Source organism: Dromaius novaehollandiae, chromosome 9 (genome assembly GCF_036370855.1).
Source record: "Dromaius novaehollandiae isolate bDroNov1 chromosome 9, bDroNov1.hap1, whole genome shotgun sequence".
NCBI classification, from domain to species: Eukaryota; Metazoa; Chordata; class Aves; order Casuariiformes; family Dromaiidae; genus Dromaius; species Dromaius novaehollandiae.
Genome location: NC_088106.1, coordinates 4,130,262 through 4,155,295, shown reverse-complemented (window position 1 = coordinate 4,155,295; position 25,034 = coordinate 4,130,262). Strand labels below are relative to the sequence as shown.

The following is a 25,034-nucleotide window of genomic DNA, read 5'->3' as shown; positions in this document are numbered from 1 at the left end:
TGTTGAGGCTCCAGACTTGCCTTGGTGTGATGCTGCGTTATCCCTCCTTGCCCGCCACCGTGAGACATTTCTGAACAGCCACAGTTACCATCTTTGATGGAAGAGATGTGGAGGCGACGAGTGGTCTGTGGCTTCAAATCATCCCTGGATAATTCAGGGGACTTGCCTGCTAACTGATACCCAAACCAAGCATCTCCTAGAGATATTCAGATGATAATGCTGTGGTGGGGACCGGGCATCACAGCTCCGTCAGGATTGCCCCAGATAGATGGTTTTTGCAACACAGCAGCGTCATGGTGCACACAGCAGCCTGGGTCGGGGACATCAAGGTCTTGGGACGTACAAGGGGTCCTCTGAAAAAGGCCACTGTTTGTAGAGAAGTCTGATGATTTAATAACTCCCAGTCTAAAACTTGTGCATCGCTGAGGGAATACAGCTCAGGCATGTGGATCTGTTAACTGCACTAAAATGGTCATTTATAGAGCAGGTGTGGACACCTGTACGCAAAGTTTTGACAACTGTAAGAGGAAACACACACCTCAAATACACAGGGACAGGACTCATCCCAGATTTTCTTCCCTTTTCTTGAGCAGAAACATTAATCTCTAAGCACTGTGGCTTTCTTTTCCAATAAAGCAGTTTAAAATGCAAGATCCTGCAAGGAAGCCCCAAATGTACTTCATAGCTCACTATCATTTGTGAAGTGCTTGGAAATTGCCAGGCAGATATTTATATCTTATTCATAAACTCCTGGACATGTTGAATCTTCACAATAGTTTTCAAATTATTTTTAAATTACCATCTATTACGCTCCGCTCAGTGAGGTTCTTATACTTCTAGGTTTTTGGAATCACATTTCTTTTATGATTATACATATTCAAGAATAAACCACTTAAAGGCAAACTTGCTAATGTAAAGCATTATCCTCAAAGTAACAGATAATTAGTAAGAATGCCTATGGGAGAACAACGCGGGGGAGCTTCCCGTCTTCCTGTGAGTATTCCCAGCCATATATCCAGTTTACAGAGGACAAGCCGAAGTCCCAAGGCACACAGCCCAAGTTTTACACCTCAGAGTTACCAGAAGTGCAGGAAAAACAGCAGAGATTTTAATAATTTTAGAAGAAGACAACCTGTATGCCATGTGTCGGGGGGAGGATTGGTAATTTTATTTCTTAAATATAAAATTAAAGATCAGTCTCTGCATATGACTATCCAAAACAATTGCTTTATTGTACACAAGACATCAGTGAAAGATGATATCTATTCCTCATGTTTCACCTGCATTTTAGTGTAACAGTACTAGTCTCTGCACCCACATGAAATCACATTGTACGTGCATTTTACCTAAGGGACAATTTTTGCTAATGGATGGCACTGAGGTCTAGCGTTATGCATGAATAACTAGCAAAAAGGAACAATGTTTTGAAATGGGGGAAGGGTTCCCTTTCTCCCCCATGATTTCATTCCCTCCCCAGTTTTGGGGAACCAATTTTACAAAGATAAATTTAGGAAGCAAGAAAATACAGCAAGCTATTCAATGTAAATTCATGCCACAACTTTCATAAGCACAGGTCAGGTATGAGTTGAAATGAAATCATCAAAAAAAGAATCCTCTCCAGTAACTTACCCTTTTATTTTATTCTTTTTTAGTTAAAATCAGACTGGGGGGAGGGGAAAACTTTTTATCTTCGTAATAAGTGCAGGGATTCTGGATTCAATACACCATTCATAAAAAAAAAAAATTTCCAAGACTATAATTGCTAGAGATGACACCATATGTTCCAGTGAATGAAGATATACCTCATTCTCTGGCTTAGAACGACTCTTCACAAAAGCAGTGAAAGGAGGAGAATGTCAATGCAAGCTCTTGGAGGATATCTGGTTAGAGCCATCGGAAGCAACCACGGAAAAGCTGTGTCTGCTTTAATTCTTCTCACGTCAACCTCCTTTTCAGCTTCAGTAGCACAGAAATCTTGGCTTAAACCATGAATCATTGCCAAAAAAGAGGAGAAAACAAAAATATTGACAAGACTACCCACCTGACACTTCCAAAATAAAACCATGCTGGCCTGCCTCTGAGGCCTCTTTGCTTTCAGTGTGCGTACCAAATGCATTTCAACAGCAGTACCCTGAGCCAGAGGATTTAACTCAAGGTCAGATGTATTTGTTTAACACACTGATACTGTGAGATCAAGATAAGCCACATAAGATGATTTATTAAAGTATTCAGTATAAATGGCTTGCCTAATGCCCTGTTCTACCAACTACTCCTCCAACATTCTTTTTAAGTTAAAAAAGGAATGTTTTAGTTAAAATAGCAAATGTTTCATATGAAGGAATTAGTATTCTTTGGTTTAATGTGCCTTTTTCAGCATTCCACGTTATTTGTTTTTAATTTTTAAATTGATGCCATAAATCCTACCTTCTTTGACTCTTACCTATTTACACACTCTCTTTTTAACTGTAGATTTCACCTTCATTCAATATCTTTACTATCTCCCCGTAGATTTTATGAAGTTGATGACCTTACTGGTGCATGCCTGTTGTGCAAAACAGTGGTTGGTTCTGTTTCCCTTCGCTCTCTCCTGTCTTCTCCTCTTCCTTTGCCTCCAAAATTGCCCCTGGAAAACAAATTTAATAACTACATTGAGATTCAAGTCTTCTGAGCCCATCACACAACGTAGTCTGCCATTGCTACTAACGTCGCTCATGTGCTAGGTTTGATCTAGCATTTCTGAATTTGCTCCAAAGAGCTGAAATTCAAGTTTGTGTTGAACGTTCACAGCAGTACGGTGACAACTGCCACTGGGTCTGGCTAAAGTTTCGCATTATCCAAAAAGGTCTGAGGCAAGGCTGAACACAGAAAAACCTATCATAAAGAAAATATGAAGCAATATGAAAACTTATCGGTATTGTCAGAAATCAGCATCTAAGCAAGAAAGAGCTTCAAGAAAATTAAGTCAAGGGAAGAGAGAATGCAGTTTCACTGTATCTAATACAGAAAAATAAATAAATAATCACCAAAGACATAATGAATGTAGGTGACCCTACTTCTCATAATTCAATATTAGGTCAGCTAGTCTGGTAATGATACAAAACAAGCAAGTCAAAACAGTTTAAATTGAAAGACTGTTTTACAGAAACAGGAAAGATTAAAGATCAGCAACACTTTTCATTAACTGGTGCAAGGAGGATGGGTTGAGAAGGAGGCCACGAAGCGAGACACACATTGCATGTTGGCCATACACAGGATGGCTTTAAAAGCACTTAAAATGGCTGGGTCTGTTGCATTCTAGTTAACCTTCACTATAGAGCTCAACTTCCAGAATCCAAGATTTCGAGGTAGCTTAATTAATGCCATTCGAACCTTTTAATATAAGAGCGTGATGACCAGAAATAAACATAATGAATCAAAATCCTTTGGTGCGCTACTTTTCATGTGCAATACTAAACCACCCTATCCATCCTATCATCTTTATTTGAGACGGAAAATCCAACTGAGCTCCAAGCCTTCCTGCTGGGAGCAGGAAAGGTTCTTGCAGACTACACCCTAGCACTATTTACCTGAGTTTAAGGAATAGAAAGTGCAATTACAATATCATTAAATAAATTTTTAGTAAGTAGGTATGAATTCTTAGTATATAGATAATAGTTCTCGTAACTGTAGACTTCAAATGTTTCACTACCATCGTAATGAGGACAAAGCTGTTTGTTAAACAAGACTGTATTAAAGCATATGTGAGCTGTGCTCATTATCTTTAACTACTAGTTATGACTCATGCATCTCCCCTTTGCCTCTTAGTCCCTTAATGAAGTAAGCAGACTTAAAGCAACAAGGTTCTAGACTCCCCTTAAATTCCCCAGGTAGATGAAGAATCCAGAATAATTCAAGTATTTGATGACCAGCTACTTCTACAGCTACAAGCTCGTCCATAAATGCCACCACAAGATTTGACATGGAAAGCAACACATAAGAGGTACAGGAAAAGAACACTGCGAGTGAAAAAGTTATAAATGGGTTTTATTTAAACAAATGTTGGAGAAGCACTTGAAATTATTTTGTTATTTTTTTCCTTCTTACATGCAGCAGTGCTATTTGTGCTGACAATTCCTCACTGGTATTTTCAGTTAAAAAAAAAAGTCTTAAAAGAGATTGGATAGCTTCACCCCGATTTCTTTACATCCTTTTAGCTTAGCAGCAAAGATGCGCATTCTACACCTACTGCATTTCATATCGCACGGCGCACTGAAGTGTGAAGCTTTCACTCAATATTAGTCACAGAGACATGCAGAAGCGTCTGCTCTATATTCTTTACCAGATTAGAAAAAGAATTGTTCTTTGGGAAAGGCCTTGGCTGGCACGTAATTGACAGATACTGGTTATTGCAAGTATTTCTGGTAGTCAGATAATTTGTTTATTTTGAATTTGCCTGTTATTTATTGCTTGGAGACCATCAAAACTTGATACACGAGTTGCCCTGTAGTATTTAAGGAGGATTTAGTAACCACATTTTTTCAATATGAGCAATTTACATTGCCACTTTGTGAGGGTAAAGCTTTGCGCTGACCACCTTGTTAAATAATAGCTAAAAATGCTTAATAATTATAACAAGAACTTATGTCCTTCATATTGCCAGCACACAACATTTCTGCCCAAGCAGCTGTTGCCAGAAAACTGGCTCATGCTCCGAGAGCGCCCTCGGTCCAGCTGTGCCCGGTGCCACATGGTCCCTATCATGGTACCTATGGCCCTAACTAAAGAACGTTTGTTATAGATATAGCAATCAAGTGGTATGCTTGGGTCACTCAGGTCAAGCTAGGGTTTGTGAAGTACTCAGTTCTGACCTAGTTCTTCCCTTCCATTAACATGAGTATAATTTTCATTAGAAAAAAAAAAAAAAAACAGTGCCAACTCAGTAAATATTCCACCCTTTTGGACCAGCTACGGGTCACTTACTCATGCTGACGGGTTTATCACCATCTGAAGAGATCTTTATTTCTACATTAAACATACATTCAAAAAATAAGTAAGGGTCTGACAGATAAATTCTGATAGTTGAACAGATAATTTACCTTAAGTAGTTGGCACATAAACCATATACGACAGAAACTGCTTATCCTTTCTGTGCAGTAGGATATATTTTTCATTTGACTGCTTGTTTTCTCCTTTCCCCACACCTGACCTTCAAGGTGTGAGCAGCATAAGGGTCTGCTTTCTCCAGAGCATGCCATTGCCCCATGGTCTGTTTGCTACTAATGCACTATTAGATTAAACATAAAAAACGGAGACTGTATATTAAAGGGTTTGGGTTTTTTTTTTTTTTTTTTTTTTTTGAACAAGGTAAATCAAACTGGTTACAATGTACTTTAACCAAAGTATAAAGGAACCTGACACCTTTTCATTTGCATTTATAATCTTTCTCCATGCCTAATACCACATTATGCACGTTATAATGAAACCTGATTACACCGAAACTTGTAAGACAGCTGGGGTTTGTTCTCTGAACAGGTTCTCCCCCCTTTTCCAAACAGCTTCGTCTTCCTTCATTTCCCAAAGACAGCAGATGTTCTCCAGTGTCATTATGAATACCATATTAACTGGGCAGAAGCTGCAAAAAAGGAAGTTTTAAAAAATGCTGTTGAGGTAGGGATCTGTGGGGGGAGGTTGTTCTTTGGAGTTTGGGGGGTTTTTCTGGATTGAGGATGGGGTGGGAAGCGCTGGATTTCATTCATTTACACCATCATTTGCACTTCTACCCTGCAGCTGATGACCTGCTTGGAAAACAAAAATTGTACTGTTAAATAAAGGTGCAGCTGATTGACAGGGTTTAGCAAACCGGCCGTTCACTGCACAACCGCATCCCCCGTGCAGTGTCGCCGTGCGTTGCGGCAGCGCTGACACCTTGGCAGCCCGGGAAGCCGCTTCCTCGTGGTTGCGGCCCGCGAAGCCAAGACTGGCAGATGTTTGCTTCTGCACTGGCCAGGAAAATCAGCATTTTCCCAGCAGAAATCAGCACTTTCCCACCCTACAGGGTGAGGCGTCCTGGAGTCGCTGACAAAACAGACCGCAGCACGGTGATGGACTGCTCGGAGATGAGCTCTTCAAACCAAGTACGTCAAGAAAGCAGAGGCAAAGTTGCTATGTGCAACCACACGGTAAAGACCTCAGAGCTGTGCTATTACCATGCCATCAGCACTAACACAGTTTAGCCCTAGTGTCGTCACTTGGAAATGCCAGACATCCCACTACTAGCTTTTAGAGTGTGCTGTATCAGCTTGGATTTCATCAAGAGGCATCTTTGATTACAGTAGCAATTTATTTGTATTATGTTTATATCAATTCTTATTTCTAATTCTTAATATTCACATGTGTTGGGATGGGAGATGCACACAGAAAAAAAGGATGAAATTCCAGCTTTTCTGAACTTCGCAGTTGGCTTCTCATTTCAAAGTATTTAGGAAATCGGACTAAACTGTCAGGTTTATCGTGCCTGTTCTCTGCTAAACCACGAGTCTCTAGTGACCCTCACAGGAAAGGCTCATACCTACCAACATCAAATTGTTATCTAACACTCTAGATTTTGCACATTTTCACTTTAAGATGTGACAAAGATGGATTCTGTTTGTATGCAAAGAAATTGTTTGGAAACATAAAGAAATAAAAAAAGTTAATCATCATTAATTGCCAAATGCTTTGGCACCCCCATAAAGACAGTTGCAAAAGCTGCAGATTCTGGACCCAAGATGGAAGGAAGAAAAATATTTAGTTCTGATGGAAGAAGTATTCAAACCATCCCTGCAAGGAGCTCAAGAAATCCAACAGTTCTTACACTAGCTGAAGGTTTTCAGAGGATCCGATTAACAGATACTAGAGCTTTTCTCCTTCTGCCCTGCAGTATTGAAAAATAAGTGGAAAATGGGCAAGAGGCAGTTCGGGATATTCGACACATCTCTGTCCTAGAAGATCAATAGCAACAAATTGCCTGTAAAGCCCAAAGCTACCACAATCAAGTACTAATGTCCTCAGCACCGCTCTCTCCCCGGATGGGGAGCCACCAGCGTCGGTGATAGCTACCGTGGCATGGCAGCCCTTTGGCACGGGACACTGCAGGTCCATGGGCTTCACAACCGCGAGCCGAGGTGCTCGGCTGAGACTGGCACTGTGCAGCCCGCTGGAAACACCACTTTGGCAATAACAGCCGGGAATGCATCACCCAGCTACAGGGACAGCATAAAAGGACAGTTTGTTATCATCACCCCGATTTGGTATTTCAAAAAATCCTCATATAGAGTCTCATTAGTCATCATTTGATGATATCCTATATGATGTCACATGAAACCCACAATCACTTGAAACAGCATTTCCTCTTCTTGCTTTTCTGCTCATAATTGTCAGGTATGAAATACAACTCATCTTGGGCCAGCAAAGCATCGATATAGGATTGCAGCTACATTTGTTTCTTCTATAAATAGTGTTTCATAGCAGACTGGGAGTGCTTGCAGTGGAATTTATACCACTTAAGCAATAAAATGAAAGTCATGTTGTGGAAACAGCATAAAAATGCATATTTAATGATAAAATCTTGTAAATCCTAGCCTAAAATAGTGTTGAAGTCATCCTTTTCTTGCAAAAACACTGAAGAGTATATATCCTAACCAAGTTAACACAGGTCATGTGTCTGAATGATTGGGAGTCCTAAAGTGGTGCAGAACACATTTAGCTGTCTCAGCATTTTAGTGCTTAAGTTAAAAATACGAAGTAATAAAATCCAAATGTGATTATTCAGTAGGTGCATCTGGTCACTGCCACAGAGCAGCATTTGAACAATACTGCTCTCCATGTAGTCTTCAAGTAGCACATGCCAGCAAGTGTGGTGCTCAGTCTGTAAGCTCGTCACCATCCTCTCCCAGTAGACTTGGGCCTAGGTGGGTGGTTTTTAGTTGTTTTTGGGCCCATGGAAAGGGCAGGAAAATCCAAGTCATGATGCTCACAAGTGAGCTGCTCGTGCATGCAATGAGTGCCAATGAAAGGACTCTGGCCAGGGTGACCAGCCTGCGTGCAGCAGGGACCCGACCTCCCCAATTCACATGGCAGCAAGAACATGCAAACTCAATATAGCAGGACTCATCTGGGTATCAGGGCAACAGTAAATAAAAACAGTAAAACAGACAGCTTTGTTTTCTCCCTTTTTAACAAGGGAAAGGAAGCCAGGTGTGGGTACGGAGGAGGGGAAAGTCTGGAAGGTAGATGAGAAGTCTAGAAAAGGGGGCCAGGGGAAGGAAACAGGATGGAAAGCTTGGAAAGCTTTGGAAAAGTGTATTAAAGTCTTAGATTCTCTGCCTTTGTTTGAAAACTGCAAGAATGTAATTTTAGAAATAGATTTTGAACATCCATAAACTCTTATTTTTGCCTAAGCATATACTTCTACTCCTTGTGCAGATCTCCCTAAGGGGGGAAAAGAAAAAAAAAGAAAAAAAACAACCACTTCTCAAAACCCAAGGAATTCAAGCAGAGGTAATTCATGGCTCCTTTCTCCCCTAGAAGCAGAAAATCCAACAGGAAAGCCCTCAGCAGAGAGGCCCCAAAGGAGGTTTTCCAGATGCCCCAGGGTTTGACCCCAGGAGTGCTTAAGTGGTGGTGGTCCTTGAAGATGACCCAGCTCTCCTGGCCTTTGCCTTTCCAGGAGGCCCTGGCATCCCACCTACCAGCTCCTGAGCAGCCTGGAGCCCACTATCCCAAAACCCACCCTGCTACTCACCGTCCTCTCCGCATTATAGGGAATTACTGGCAACAGGGACTTGCAGCTGCTTTGCAATGGTTTCTGAGTACTGGACACTGACCTGGCCCAAGGGCTCTGCTCGACTTAATAGCAGAGGTTTAGAAAGTAAACAAGAAAGGAAGAGATGGTCCAAAACAAGTCATTCCTCAGACTTCCTCAGGATATCAAGAAAGCGCCAAAACCAGAAAGAGGCTGATAATACATAAGCTCCAAAGGATGATGCAAAATTTAGAAGGAAAACACTGTCAGGGAAGACTGGCATTAAATCAAGGATCTCTGCCTGAAGCAGAAGAACCATAAGGAGTTTCACAGAGCCTGATGAACCTGAAGAAATTGGAGATGCTATCAGGAAGATAACTCTAAAACAAAAATATTCCAGCTATAAACTTGCATTCCTCTGGCAGTGACCTCAATCCAGGGGTTAAAATCAGCAGGATATGCCTTTAACAGGCATTTTGACCCCGAGACTATGTTCCAGATGGCAGTCACCAGGGTACAGAGGAGCAATAACTGTTACCAACCAGCCAATGCCAACCCCAAGCAAAGGGTTCAGGTGACTTGCTCCAAAAGGTGGACTTTGGTCCAGTCACAAAATCAAAAACAAAAACCCAACCCACAAGCAGTGCTGACTCAATTAGCAATTTGCTTTACAATTCCAGTTACAGTTTCAACTGTACTTTAAAATATGCTGCACTTTACTCAAGTAATTGGAATTTTCAGCAGGACCTTTCAGAAAAAGCACACAGCAGAGCTACACAGCTTAAAAGTGGGAGGGGGAATCATTTTTAAAACTAGATAAACTAAAAGGAATGCATGTGTCAACACCACAGCACCAAAACTCTCTGAAAACTCTTGGAAGACTCTTCCCAAAAGAAAGGTACTAAATGATGATTCTTCCACGAATTTATCTCACCATAAGAAATAATGCAAATCCTGTAAACTGTCTACTCCACATACTACAGGGGACAAGGGAAAGCTTGCAGCCACGTCAATACTCCACACATTACTCAGTCTTTCAAGTTTGTTTTATCTGCTCACGTGGCTTTAAATTCCCTGGCCCATGTTCTGCCATTCACTAAAAAGATGCAACGGTCCTGTCTCCGTACAAGCAAAGCTGTAAAAATTGGATCCCCTTCTAACTACAGCCTTCCCTATAGCCATTCCAAAGGTGACCCACAGGGAACATCAAAGATTCAATTCTGGAGCTTCTGCAAAAAAAAAAGCTGTTAGCACATTATGATTATTAGCAATGAATAAATGCATGTTTCAGTAAAATATTATGCCTTATGTTATAATGTCTTGTCATTCATTCTGCTATAACACGTTCCATTTATAAGTCCCTTTTAGCCAAGCAATTTTCAGACAGAGAACATAGTAATCAAGGCACACACACACACAAAAAGGTATGTTGTAGCGGTTCACTGTGTTTAGTTACTCTGATTGATAATGAACATTTTGAGATGCGTCTCATTCTCGAGCTTAGGTAAAAGGAGAGAAATTGTTTACAAATTATACGAGACACCGGCATTTGTTTCACTAAACACGCAACAGTTTGCTTCATGCATAAGAATAACTGGACAAGAGCGATTTGTGTCACCAGACAGACACCGGGAGCAGGTGGATGCAGCCAGCGCCTAATTCCCCAGCGAGGCTTGACCTGAGGATCCCCCCTGCTCCCCTCGCCAGCGGGTCCCTCACAACCGCTTCTTCCTCTGAACTGAGCGTTTCTGTCCCATGTAGTTGTATTTCTTTTCTTTTTAAAAAGAATCAGTACCTTAAAGTGCAGTAGGATGTTGAAAGTTATTGAAATATAACCTCTCATCCAACAAGCATTAGTCAGAACTAAATGTGTTTTTTTTACTGGCTTGTTTTTTTCTTTGTTATTATTACTGTTCCCCATTAGTTTTTCAACATAAACACCACCAAAAAAATATTTTAAGTTCTACTTCTCTTCAGCCACATGGTTTACTAAATCAAATCACTGAAAGTAGAAGTGTCTCGGCGTGGCAGACTTTGGGCTGCAGAACCATCCACACTGGTAACAATACTGAAGATACAAGGAATACAGTTTAGGTTTAAAATACCAGCTTCTGTGTTACTTTTGTTTGTTTTCAAACCAAAAGTCTGCTGACTGGTAATGCCTTTTGAGAGGTATAACAGCGAGTGTCATAGGACGGCGGGCAGAGTTGGACCATTCTTCGCTGAGGTCTTCTAGAGCACGGAGTGACACGACACTGGTTTTGTCCCAGTTATGAAAACACATCCTCACCTATGGCTTCTTCTAAAAGCCCTCTCAGCTCTTAGAGAAAAAGTCTGTCAATAGTTGAAGCAGCTAAATTCCTCCCTGCCTGGGAGGTCAAGGGAACGGCCAGACTCCTCCACCCTCTGCAGAGCAGGAGACACAAACGGCCAGAAGAACATCACAGGGAGAAGCTGAGAGTGAGCGACTTTTCTGTGCTTTCCCCGTTTAATGCCCCTTTTCTCAGCAACGTGTGAACTGATGAGTTCGGAAGACCAACAGCCTGACTTTTCTGCTGAACTCGCTAGTGCTAATGACAGCCTTTTTCTTCCCTTATTTTCATTTGCGCTCTGTAACGCAATCATCCCATTCAAGGCCCTTGGAGCAAGACCGAGAAATCAAGGACCTTTCCATTTTATTACCATTCTGATCATTTTCCTTGCCAGCTTGAAATATTCTTTAATATGCCACCATCTTCTTTCATCACTGACCGTGAGTGCTCTGCAGATAAAAGAGGAAAAAAAATTTCTTCTCCAATTTTTCTAAAGATTTATACAAGCGCTGTGCACTGAAAAAGGCATGGACATCTCCTTCCCACTCTGTTTTACATCACAAGCTGACAGATCCTGATCTGAACAAATTTAACGGTCTTATTATGAAACATTTTGTATGTGTAGGAGAGAAATAAAAAGACACAGGTAGGGGGGAGAAAACAAGCATGCAATGGCTTGGATACAACACTCACCTCCCTGGTTCACAAAAAAGAAAAAACCCAAACAGAACAAAGAAAACCCCACTGCTTTGCATTAGCTGCGAGGCCGACGGACGTTTCCTAGTGTGGCTGTCAGGTCACCAGCAAACGGTACGATTGTGCCCCTCCATACAATTGCGGCACAGATGTAGGGAGAATATTGAGCTTTTGGGGATAATCAGATTTATTTTTTTCAATAAGTAGAGCATATTATTTTCAAGTGGTTAACTGAGAATAACTCTTGCAGAAGTACAATATAACAGTAATTATTCTGAAATCAATGGCACAAAAGGGTTCATTTTAAATCATATTATGATTGCTGGATTAAAGTAGTTATTACATAATCGGATAGCAATTACTCCACCTTAATAATTTCTGGGTTTCTGAGGGTGACTGAAAGTGATAATACAAGATAGAGCAGGTGTCAAATTTTAGACTTCGCAAAATGAATATTCCAAGGGCTGAAAAGAAACAAACATATTAGCATATAAAAACCACCAGTGTTACACATAGCTAAAAATATAAAAATACTTCAACCCTCCTGCCTTGAGCAGACATTCAGAAACAGTTCACTCATGGCAAAGGACATTCAAAGCATGGTTTAAATCACAGGGAAGCTAAAGCTTATCATCCCTCCTCTGAACAAACTTAGCATTTTCCCTCTGTAGTCAATCTGAGCATCTATGATCCAGCCCCTCCTTACCGGGGGGCGAGACGCGTCTCAAACAGCTAGCAGATTTGCAGGCTAAAACCCCTAATTGATGCTGTAGAGCTGTGCTCTGGGGGAGGGGATTTGGGGCTCCCGTATTGACAAAAATGTCTTCATCACACCTGTTTTTCCTTTAGTTGGAGCTTCTATCAGCTCATTTACTACAAAAGCAGGCTCAACCGTATTATTCTTCCTGCGTCTTTTGCTTCCTTATCTCATTTCCCTCTAATCCAGAACTCCTTCTTTTCCCTTACGTACCAGATGCCTACTGCTTTTTGATCACATCTCATTCAAAGGACAGCTCTTTGCAAAATCCTGCCAAAACCCAACTCAGAGCAGTTGGAAGGAATATAAATGAAAAACAGCCCTCTCAGACAGCACCTTTCTCCAATTCCCCCGGTCCTTTGTGAGGCCTTGCTCTTAATCCTAACTCCTGAAAGCAATCCATGCTAAACCTATGAGCTTTTTTGCAGATTCAAGAGCCTGTCCATGAGGGCCCAGGCATTTGTAACACCATCGGTGCCTAACAGCAAGAGCAAGAAGTCAGTACTTGAACACACAGCTTCCTTACTATTCCTTAAAATGTGCAGTTTCTTTGTGGAAGAATATATTAGTTTGTATTACAAACTAAATAACAAGTTAAAATAAAGTCCACTTAGTTTCTAAAGGACAAATATTTGAGACGTGCTGCAAGGAAAAGACCACTTGGTAAGGTAAGCAGACACTGAGGTTCAATATATACTAAGGGAAATGTCCAAAGTTAAATACAGTGGGTTGGACAAGGGAAAAGGAAACTCTTGGAAAAGGATAGCTGTGTACTGATTGTAAATTTACTAAATGTAGTTCAGCACACTAATTTGCACGCTCTGCCATCAACATGGGGAAAGACTCAGAAAAGTAGATGCTGAAGCACGATCAAGCAACAAAGGTAATAGCTGGACTTCCTCCGCCGAACGTTTCTGTAAGGAAGATATTGATATCGTTCAGTGAGAATCTGCAGTAACAGAACTATTACAAGTGCTTAAGCAAAGTCTAACAGGTTTTGGAGTTTTGAAATGAAAGCCATCAACCTGGGGAAGATTTGTTTAAAATTAAAAGTGAAATAACACTTGAGACCATTATGATCACAGAACACAAGATGTGGAGGAGAGATGTCAAAAAAGAAAAGCAGAAAAGAAAGAAAATGTTTTCCATTATACCATGTATTTCCATTATCCTTTGGATTGTCTTCTTTGGGAAGAAATATTCCATGAGTTGCACAGAACAAACAGGGACTGATAAACCCAGTCTTCTGGGTTAAGTTTGCATGGGACAGTCTCAAGAGAGCAAGTGCACAAGAAAAAAAAACCACTAGCCAACTTCAGAAGGAAGCCTGCAAAGTGATGAGGTTTCCATGAGCAACAGCAGGCTACAAAACTCCTCCTTTAATTCAACGGTGATTCTCGTTTACACTTGCTGAAGAGCCACAAGCATGAAATGTAGCCTTTGCGGATCTGTAATACTCTAAACAAAGCTAGGGAACGAACTGTATTACAGATGAAGCCCCCCCAAACTCGACATGTTTGTAATATGTACATAAAACATCAGTCAAATGAAAGCATACACAACAGGATAAAGGAGAACATCTCCAGGCAAGTATTTCCCCATCGTCCTTCCCCAGGAAAAGCATCACGACACAGGTAGTTACAGTACGACCTGGGAAAATGTGCTAAAAGTGGTATAAAGATAATCTGTTCTACTGAAGCAGTTTCACTGGGAGGGAAATCTCAGCAGATCTCCTCTGGGAAAAGGGATTCCCAAGGATCAAAGGCAGCAAGATGTGTGCGACTGCTTTTACTGTAGGTGATTTTCAAAACATTAGACCAAGAGCCATAAGTGAATTCTTGTATATTCTTTAGAAACTGAAAATACTGAACAGGGCTAATATTCTTTCACTCAAATCAGAAGCCAGTTAAACAGTAGCTAGAGCTGCAGTCCTTTAACCTCTGCAACCATCTCACTCTGAGACGCAGAGAGGGATGCTGCAGTGCCACCGACACAAGTTACACTTTCCACGTTAACGCAATTATGCTGCCGGGTCTGTCATGCCCTGTGATAGGCGCTTGTGAAACACAGCAAGGAAAGTTATTATGAAGAAAGAAATGTTGAGTGACTCCCATCTATGTGCAATTTTAAAAGCAAAAAACCCACAAGCTAGCGAAATTGGCAGCTGGCACTTGGGCTTGTCAGCTGCCAGCTAACTGCATTGTTTTAATTGTGTGAAGTGATTGATTATGCAGCTGAGCCGCTGAGGTAACCGCACAATCTCATGACAACACAAACAATAGCAGTGTCACTCATTCTCCCAGAGATACGTGGTCAGATGGGTAGAACACTACTGTTTTGCCATGCTAAATTATAGCATCCCGGAGAACAGCTACTGTTATTTTCCCTGTCACTAAAGTTCAGCGTTTGTTGCATCCATGGGGACACCTGTTGCCTGAACCAATGTATATGATCAATTAGGAAATGCAAGGAGAAAAAATATATATATACACACAGACACACATTTACATACATATTTTTTTTAATGCTTTTCCTCTTACTGCAAGAATTTTGCAGAATCACCAGGCATTCAAAACGCTCAAGATGGACTTGGTGAGTGGTGCAGGTCTTGCATTGCCTTGAACCACATACAGAGGCACAGTTACTTATTATTAAAATGGGTATATTCTGTGCCATCTGTAGAAGTAACTCTGTTCAGATCAGTAGGAATAAGGAGGATTTGATAAGGAGCAAGAAAACCAGCTAAAGAACACCTTCATTTGAATATCTTTCAGTCTCTAAGGCATATGCAGTATTGCCTACTACTCTCTTTAACTCCCTTCCCAACGAGTGAACTCCGAGTTCGGCAGGGGCAAACGCTAATCCAAGCATCCTGTCACTTCAGAGCTTTCCCCCCATTTCGCATGCAGGGTTTTTGTGCTTTTGTTCTACATCCTAGTGAGCTTCATCTCAGCAGCCCAGAGCCAGAAGGCTAATGGTCTGTTACAAAGCACAGCCGCCAGATTGTCAAATATAGAGAACAACAGAGAGAGGAGGGGGGAAAAAAAGAAAAAAAAAAAAAAGAAAAGTTGGCCACAGGCACTTCTGCAAGTCCCAGTCTCACAGGATTGATTCTGCAGGAGCTTCTCGTTCATCAGCCAAACCCGACTCAGAGAGACAAACCACTGGGGGTTTTCGGCTGCTCCATTGTTTCTAATTACCAGAATTTATCATGCATCAGGACGAGGGCCTGACCCTTCAGGACAGACGTACTAGCTGGCAGACCAAGAGAAGTCAGTCCTCAGTGGGAAACAGCTAAGAACAATACTGCACGCCTACAGTCTCTCCCTCTTCAAAACCTTTCACAATGGATTAGAAATGCTGCCATGGTGCAGATGAATCTCCTGCTACCACCAGATGCTCCATCTAACCACAGCTGGTGATGGCAAATACTTCTCCAAACGCCAAAGAGGGATATTTGGTGCTGTGACGTTCAGCCAGAAAAACTGCTCTGGGCCCAGCGGCCGTGGGCCGAGCTGGACTTCTACACTGAAGCCTACAAATCCACGAGACTGGTCCGCCAGCTCTTGCAGTGGCTTTTGGTAGTCTGAGTTGGATACTTTTAGGTTCTAGAGAAAGGGAAGTCTAACATCAACACTGAGCCGGTGATCTGCATCGCTAATTCTCCTGAGGAGCTGCAGTTTTGCGGGTGGTTTTGATGACTTTTGCTGAAGCAGAACCTTTGCAGGGGGAGGAGGACAGTCCCACCAGAAAAACAAAAAATTAGCAAACCAAATTAGCCATCCGGCACTAACTTCTTTCAGTTACCGCAAACCATGCGCTCGCACTGGCAACCTGAACACCCCATAAACACCAAAGGGGAGCTCCCTCTGCTTGGTCTTTCCAGGCGCCGGGGCTGAATACTCTGAATTTAGGACTAAGGGAGGGGTTTGATATACTCTTAAAGTATATCTTTGCTATGTACAAGGAGCCTAAAAGCTCTCGGTGGGTGTATAGGCCAAGGGCTCAGACAGTGCAGAATGAAAATAAAAGCAATGGCCTTATTGCTACTAGCTGTCTTTCGTGAAGACGAACCTAGTTAAAGGCTGTTCTCCACCTTGGTGTGTCCACACAGGTCCCCCTCTCTCCCTCCGCACATGCTGCTCGTGTTTTTTGCTGTTTGCCCTTTGTCATGCAGGCAGGACGCTGAAGGATGCCGGCACGCCGCGCTGCTCTGCCCCGGGCGCTCGCTCACAGGTAATGCGTTTTACTGCCAAGCAACCGACTGCTGGTGATGAATGGGCAGAGTCCGTCATCAGGACAGTAAATTGTAGCAGGATTTGGAGTTCGAAAGCAGGATGAAAGCAGAGGGAGCTGAAACCGCAGGAGCAGAGGACCTAGAGAGGTCTCCCAGTCTCCGGCTACCTCAGACGACCATAATCCCATCCCTGAGGTCCCTTCCCACCTCCTCCCTCCCTCGTGCAAGAAGCGGACGGTGGGGGCCACCACTGGGCTCGAGGCTCAGCGTGGAAAGCTCCATCCGGCAGAAATCCTCCCCAGACGGCGCAAAGCCCCAGCTGGCAGCCGGACACAGCGGCCAGGCACAGCTGACGGTCACGCGCGTGACCATGTTATGGGATCCATAGCTCCCAGGTGTCCGTATAGCCCCCTATAACCAACCTTAGCGCAGCAGCCTGCAGCAGATCACCCTTCCAACAGCCACCAAGAGGTAGCAACACCCCCAGGCGCCCAAATCCAGCGAGGATCTTCCCTCCGGCAAGAGGTTCGTGGGGCTCAGCCTCATCGCTCCAAGAGCAGCCCTGCCCAGCGGAAAGGGAGCACGTGAAGGGAGTACAGCCCGCAGACTAAAAGTCAACAGCTAATAGCAGTGCGTTGTCTTCCACCGCGCGCTGCTTTCCTTCCCTGAGCACTCTTCTCCCCAGCGCGCTCCGGCACGATGCTCCCCGCTCGCAGCTCCGCAGCGTCCCTGGAGCAGCCCCGGGGCTCCGTGGTTGGGTTTGCAATTCACAAAACGATTAACGGATGCTCGGGAAGTAGGGGCCAAAAGTAGCGGTCGTTTCTGAAAGCGGGGACATGCGCCGTTTGCTGAAGGTCACACACTCCGTCGAGGAAGGAGACGGCAGGTCACCTCAGCTCTCGGCCCTCCGTGTTAGCGGCTACCTCGCCGCTCGCGGGTCATCGAGAGGTAAGCGGTTCACCCAAAAACACGGTCTTTTAGGTGCCATATATCTTTAGCTAGTATAACTGCTGGTGGTACGCGTACCTCAGCTGGCTGTTGTTCACCAGGTGAGGTGACCTGGATGTTTTCCTGCAGCTGATCTCCACTTCACAGGCTGTTCTTGGTAAGATCGTTAGTATTTTTTTATTCTGTTATATATAATATTTATTTACGATAAACAGGATAATTACAAAGTCCAGAGGATTGCCAAGCAATGCTCAAAATCTACAGAGTAAAAAATATTTATTCCAGGAAAGACACTGTTCCAAGAGGGGCCAAAGCTCCTCTACCCCTGACGTGTCAGTGGGTCAAACGTGGGCCAAAGTGCCGTCAGGTCTGTCTTGATTTGGCCGGTTCTAGCAATCCCCGCCAATCGATTCGCATGCAGTTTTTAAGGCCATAACCAAAGCCAGCTATGATTAGTGGAACTCTTCTAAAAATATTCACTAAAAGGGTTTGAATAGGCTCTTGGGTTTGCACATTTATGTCAATAAAGAATATGATCGTCACCACAGAATGACTTGGGGCCTATTACTAAGACAAAGCACTTCAGCCACAGAGAGCAGCTCTGCCTCAGCCATAAAACTGAACATTATGAAAAGAAAAAGTATTGGCAGCTTTATGATCATAGTTAATTTCTAAGAGTACTTCTTCTGAAAGAAGTGTTAGTTGTGGTTTAACCTGATGCTTCAGACCTGATTCCCATTTCTTGACTGCTGAGCAGACAGTGAAGCACCCAGGCAGCTTTGGGTAACCTAAAGAGTGAACAGGGCAACGACAGGAGGCAAATAAACTTAATACGCCCAGACCGGGGTGTTGTCCATAGGTGCATTGCCAGGTACTCAGCTCGTACGTAGAGATTTGCACTTTTTTTCTTTCTGATTTTGGATGAATGAAAAGGGATTTGAAATTCCACGGACACTTTAGTACATTTAAACAGTTTAGTACAGAATCATGAAGATACTAGCTAAGCTCTAGAAACCATATAGCTGTGCACTGCAGCCATGTGCCCAAGCTAAGAACCAGAGATATTTCACAGAAAAAAATAGTAATACACTCAAATAAACATAATTCATCCTAGTGTGTCTGTATCTCTAAGCTCCAAACTCTGAAGCAAAAGCCAAACATATGCAGTTATAACCGATGCTGTTTTACATTCATATGGAATATCACCTTTTTTTTCCACAAGGCTTTGCAGAATTTACTTACTTCATCAGCAGATTACATTTGGGAAGTCTTACAGCTGGTGACATAAAGACTCAGAGCAAGCCACAGTGAAAGTGAAAGCAAAGCTAAAATTTCCCAGTTCACAGCTTTTGGCTCAACTCTAGGCCTTAATGTGCCCCTGTTCCCCAGAGCAGTTCACAGAGCGCCCTTTCACCACGTGAAACAGAGGCTATCGAGGATCCCTCAGGACGATTGCCAACAGCGCTGGAGTATATTAGATGTGGCATTTAAAAAGAAACGAGCATTTTTCAACCACTTTCACAAGAGAACTTCCCTTTTTCCAAACCATTAAAGGATTTTGGCTCAGCAATTCTGAACTGCTGGATGTGACAGAATATCCAGTTGCAGAAGAAATCTGCAGTCTATAAAACTCGAATGAACCCACTTTCTCTGTGGATGTCAGCATCCGAGAAAGTAAGCACACTTAGAATTACTCTAATAGCTGTTTGATCACACGCATCCAGCTCTCACCACTATCAGAGGACTATTTCACTCAACACGGTAGTGGCTGGAGGTTTGACTGGGCCGTTTCATCTTGTCGTAAGACACCTAGCTGAATATAAGACCACCGAAAGCTGTCTTATTCATGTTTTTGTTTATCTGATGGGAAAAAACAAACAGCACCTTAATGTGGATTTTTTTCAGATACAGTGGCTTATTATTGTGAATTTATTAGGCACCAAAAGTGTTAAACTACTTCTAGAGCAAACCATGTAGCGCTACCCCGAATCACTGGGTGTAGCACACCCAGAGGACCCTGACAAGAGGTGACATAAGATGCAGGCAAACATACCCAAGATTCCTGAAATATGCTGCTGTTTTGTGCTCCTGGATTTCTGTTCAGAGGTCATCATCCACGTGATCCACTGTCCTGTATGACTGAATTTCCTTCAGGCACATCATCAGAATTAGGACCTATATACATAAAGGATGCCGCCCTGTCACCACTCCACGAAGACTGCCTGCATATCTTAGAAAAAAAATTCTTTTATTTCTGTGAAATAAGTGGACCATAATCATCATCTGTTTCTTTTCTCTTCATTTTATAACCCACAGATTTTTTTTAAAGGTATTTGCCATTCAATTTTTAGTCTTTTAATAATCTCTTCAGAACATTTCACAGCAGGTTTCCATTATAAGCTGCGCTCATTACCTCAATGTAATGTCATTCCTTCTTGGACTCTTCATTTGAAAGTTTGCTGACCTGCTACTAATACTTCTTTTAAGTTCTGATAACTGTAGCTTAAAAGAAACACAATTCTGTTTTCAGGTATACAGGCATATTTATAAACCCTTTCACCTCCCGAGAGAAATTAATGCAGGATTTGGAAGCCTCCAAACTGGACCCCAGAATACTGTGGGAGGCACCGCAGCATGTCATTCCCCAAAGTATAACAGATATTTCTTTTTTCCAGCATTGACCTGGGGCATGTTCTGGTTAGCTCTGCGCATCTAGAGGTTATTTGTCAAGCAACTCACATTAAAGACAAGGAATTAGAGACAAAGGGAAGTGACCATGCTGGGGGCTCAGAAGATATTGCAAGGAATGCCATCCTCTGTGAAATAAAGTCCCTTCCTTGGGATGAGGTCCTGCATTTAGCCAGCCAAAACTGGCAGCCCATGTTCTGCCCAAAAGCTTTGCCATTTGCACAGACAAGGAGAAAACACAGGGCAGCCAAAAATGTTCCAAGAAAGCTTGGTTTGAAATGTTTTCTACTATTTTTTCTCCTTCTTTGAGTATTGCTCTATTACTGTGTGTTTTCAAACTTTCATTATTTACTTTCCTTCCCTTATCCTGAACACCTGACATTTGTCTTATTGATCAGCACTTCTGTCCAGCCTCATAAGGGACTTTTTTCTCTATGGTTAGTATGTCTCATTTACTGAGGTTCCCCAACTTCTGGCCACAGCCGAATACATCACCAGAGAGCTTTTTCCTTAAGTAACCCCTCTGGAAAAAAACAAACAAAAAGAAAAAACAAACAAATTTACCCTTCCAAAGCCAGTCCTCAAAGGAGGGCATGTTCAGTCTGTTGCATGGTATGTGACCTTTTCCTCCACAACTCTTGCTTGCAGATTGCTGATCTCCTGTGGTCAGTGCTAGTCACCTGCAGACTGGAAGGAGACTGATTTCTCTCACAGACCTGTGAGTAGACATTAGATGTTAATAATTTTTGACTTGGACTGAGTTTGGATGGGTGTTATATCCCTGCTCAGCTACCAATTTTCAGATCCTCCCTTCCTTGTTGGTTGGCATGCAGGGAAGTCAAACTCCTGTGCTGTGAAATCGCAAACTGTTTCCATGGAGATGATTAATATGTTCTTAAATTCACAATAATTCATTCACTGCAGGATCAAGGCAAATGAAACAATGGTTGTACAAGGAAGAAAATACAAGAAAAAAAATCTGTTTTTAAGGGTAAGGACAATCCAAATAAAGAGAGAAAACCTTGAAAAAAAGCAAAAAGTAAATGAAAATGTATTTTATGTTATTTTCTCTCCTTTATGGTGTTCAAGTATTATCCTGACAGATGTCCTAAAATACTTTCAGCTGGTGGACAGAAAATACTAAAGGATATCTAATCACCGAACATTTCAACACATAATAGATAAAAAATATTTTTTCAATGATAAATAAGGCATATAGATGATATATCATTATTTATATAGTTCCATCACCATGATAGGCACTTTCCAGACAGATAATATGCAATCATTACCATTAAAGATCAATACTATGTCTTAAATAACAGCACAGGTATGACAAGAGTGATCTATTTTATGGAACTGCAGTATCTCAGAGACTAACACATGGCAACAATTCTTGGCAAACCCTGACTTTTTGATGGACACCAGTGCAGACAAAATTATCCTCTGTGACTAGTGGTAGATTATACGTAGCCAATATCGAGCCTTTCCAAAGAGTTTCACAGAAATTGGAGCAGCTGTCAATCATTTTGAACTTCTCTGTTTTTAAATTAAATGTTTTACTTAAGACTCAAACACAAATATATATGCAAAATGAAATTTATTGAATTTCTACTGTATCTGACTCAGAATTCATAAAAAATATTAGCAGAAAATGTGTGGAAAGTCAATGGCCATATTAGTGCATAGTTATTAAAGAGAAAAGAGAAGTGCTCTATAATACCTCTGAGAGATTTTCACAAACTTTTTTATTGCATCTTCCATTAATGTATATTTTTCTATCATAGATGTTTATAAAATTCAGCTAACCATTCTGGGATGTGATAGACAAGCAGAGCTTTTCCACTTTCTTAATATAGCCCTTCTTAGCTAATGTCAGTGCTGTAAAGACTCACTTCAAAGCAAATGAGCAGAGATGAAGGACTAGATGTGGGGCATGAAAATACTCATTCCAATCTAGACTCTCTAAAGAAGCAGAAGCAATTAATTTTAATTAGATTTATTAAAAGTCATTTTAAATTTGAAATTTTTGAAATGCAGGTCTGTCACCCTGATTCATCATGACTAGTTACCTTATTTATTTTCTCAAGTAAATCTTATTGATTTCAAGTACTTGGTCAAAGATGCAAAACTTGGGCCAAAAGACTGCAGGATGAAAAGTCATTAAGGCATCTAATTTTCTAGCTGACAAACAGCATCGCAACAGGACCCCACACAGGTCCATTTTCCTCTCCGGGTCTTCAAAAACATGCGATACCTCACCATGGAAAGTTAAATGGGGACACTCCAGGCAGAATAAGGCAAATCTGATCCCCTGTCGGAAGAAAGGATCAGAACCAACATCTCTGAGCTCCTAGATCCATCTGCTAAATCCTTCTTCTTTCTGTAAATATGACACATTTTTTTGAAAAGGTCAGGTCATATGTTTACAAACTAAGACCCATAAAGGAGATCTGTAAGAAATTTAATATAAAATGATAAGTGTTCTGTAGGCATATTTTTGTATATTATAATATATTCTGGTTGTGGAACCTAGGGTCTGGTCCAAAAAGCCTACAGAAAGTTTGTCATTCCCTATCAACTACCGTAGAAATTTTCCAGTGTCCTTGACCCTACTCCATTTAGATAATAGTAGTACATGTTTTCACTGCTCTTTAGATCAACAGGAGGTTTTTACAAAGGTAAAACCAGTCTGGAGTTTTAGGCACCCTTACACAAATAGTGGATAAATATTTTGCTGATGTTTGGGCAATGTAATCAAACTGAAATATATTCCTTTTTGCAACTTCCAGCTGTTTCTCTCAAATAACTGTTTTCATGCGAGTTCAAGGCATAGAGGTAGCAGAGCGAGTTTCCCCTTAGCAAACTTTTTCATTCCAAGCATTGAAAGCAGGTTTCATATTTCCAAAACTGTTTTAATGGTCCCAGATAACGTTCACACCGCTCACATATAACTGTCCATTAACATGTACCACGGAGGTTCAGGGAATAGCTGTGGTGGTGAAGAGAGGAGTCAATTCAATAGTGGCCCGAAGTCAGAGAGGGCAGCAGATGCGCTGGCTCCAGCACGGATCCTGCTGCCGTGGACCAGGGCCAAGGAAACCCCTGCCTGGTCTACGTGCATTCAGCCGTGCGGTTCGGATCAGTCCCCACAGCGCGACTGCTGCTCCGGGCTGGCTAACGAACGGAAAACCAAACCCCGGGCGCCAGACAGAGCGACGCGCTCCGGCTGGTGGCCCGTTCGCACGGCACAGCTCGCCGGCCGTGCCAGCTCCCACGTTCCAGGAGCAAAGTGCTCCCAGGAGCCAGCGGATACGAAACACAAAGCCTGCACCTGCGCTGTGCTGATTTACAAGCGTCCTGTATCTGCTGTACCTGTCAGCAAGCGGGGAGCCTGCAGGCGCAGAAAAAGGAAACAAGGCCCATGAGAGTCTATGGATGAAACACCCTAACTTTCTCCTTTTCTCATATTTCGAATTTCTCCACCTAAGACTCTATCCTGATTTCAGTCTGTCAAATTTCTTCCTTTATATTTTGCTATATGAGAGAGTCTGCCCTTCATCCTAGGGGCTCATTCCTAAATACTTACTTCTGCATGCAGCAGGTAATAATAAAGATATACTAATAACTAACCAGTGCTTATGGACCGGGAAGAAATATTAAAACTTTTCAAGGCTTAAGGTCCAGCTTGCAAACGACTATGGGAAGTTACTTGGCTCCAGCACCTCACTGTATTTAGGTTTATAGCTCAGCTGCCATCAGTAAAGGGGAGATAGCACTGCCAAGGGCACCGTGAGCTTTAACCACAAATAGAAATCCAATTCTTGGGCAGCACTCAGCTGTTATAGGGATGAGGATCATATAATACCTAAACTATAGTTAGTCGATATCACTGAATTAATAGAAGTGCTATTTCTGCCAGTAATTGTTTTCAGATTTTGGGCTATAAGTACTGGATCAGTTATCTACTGCGAGAAAAAACACAGAACTTTTAGTCTTCTGAAATTAGATCCTAGCAGTTAGGTGACAAAGGGGCAGACTTTTGAAAAATGTTCATCCCAGGCTAGATTACTTCTTAATTTTACAGCTATGTGTTTTCCTCAATAAGCTAGGACTCAGGCTCCCAGGATGTTTTGTAACTCAAGGTCTTCCTTTTATCTTCAAACAGCACTCTCCCTCAGCGTGGAATAGCTTCTGTCAAAAGTTCGTTTTACTGGGCAGGTTTTCTAAGATCTCCTAGTTCTGCCTAAACGCGACGTTATTGCCATTGCTTTTCTGCATGCAGGCAACAAATAAAACTCAGCTTTATTGGCTTTCAGAGTTTGGCCTCACTGAAGACAGACAAGGACACTATAACCTGGGCAGAAAAAAAGAAGGACATCTGATACACTGATGTTTTGCCTGCAACTTAAGAGAAACCAAGATTTGGTTTTAAAGCCTGAAAAGAGATTAATTTCCACTGCAAGTACATATTATTCAGTCAGGGAAAACCAAACCAAATCTCAATTAACTGTCATTACATTCCTAACCAGTTGCTAGGCCTGATCCAAAGTCCATCGACTGTAACGAGGTGTTACATTTCGGGATGCAGCATTTTTCAATTTTCTACAAGGTAAAGAGAGAATACCTAGAGAA

The 25,034-nt window shown here is 42.0% G+C and overlaps 1 long non-coding RNA gene across 1 annotated transcript in view; it reads right to left on the bottom strand.

The window, feature by feature from the left end:
- Positions 1-1,183: 1,183 nt before the first annotated feature.
- The window catches only part of LOC112986416 (uncharacterized), a 56,699-nt gene continuing 32,848 nt past the window's right edge, over positions 1,184-25,034 (bottom strand). Inside the window, exons 11-13 of the long non-coding RNA XR_010390422.1 lie at positions 20,964-21,115; positions 19,765-19,941; positions 1,184-2,623 (exon numbers count right to left, since the gene is read on the bottom strand). This is a non-coding gene — a long non-coding RNA (uncharacterized LOC112986416). The remainder of the gene's footprint in view (positions 2,624-19,764; positions 19,942-20,963; positions 21,116-25,034) is intronic.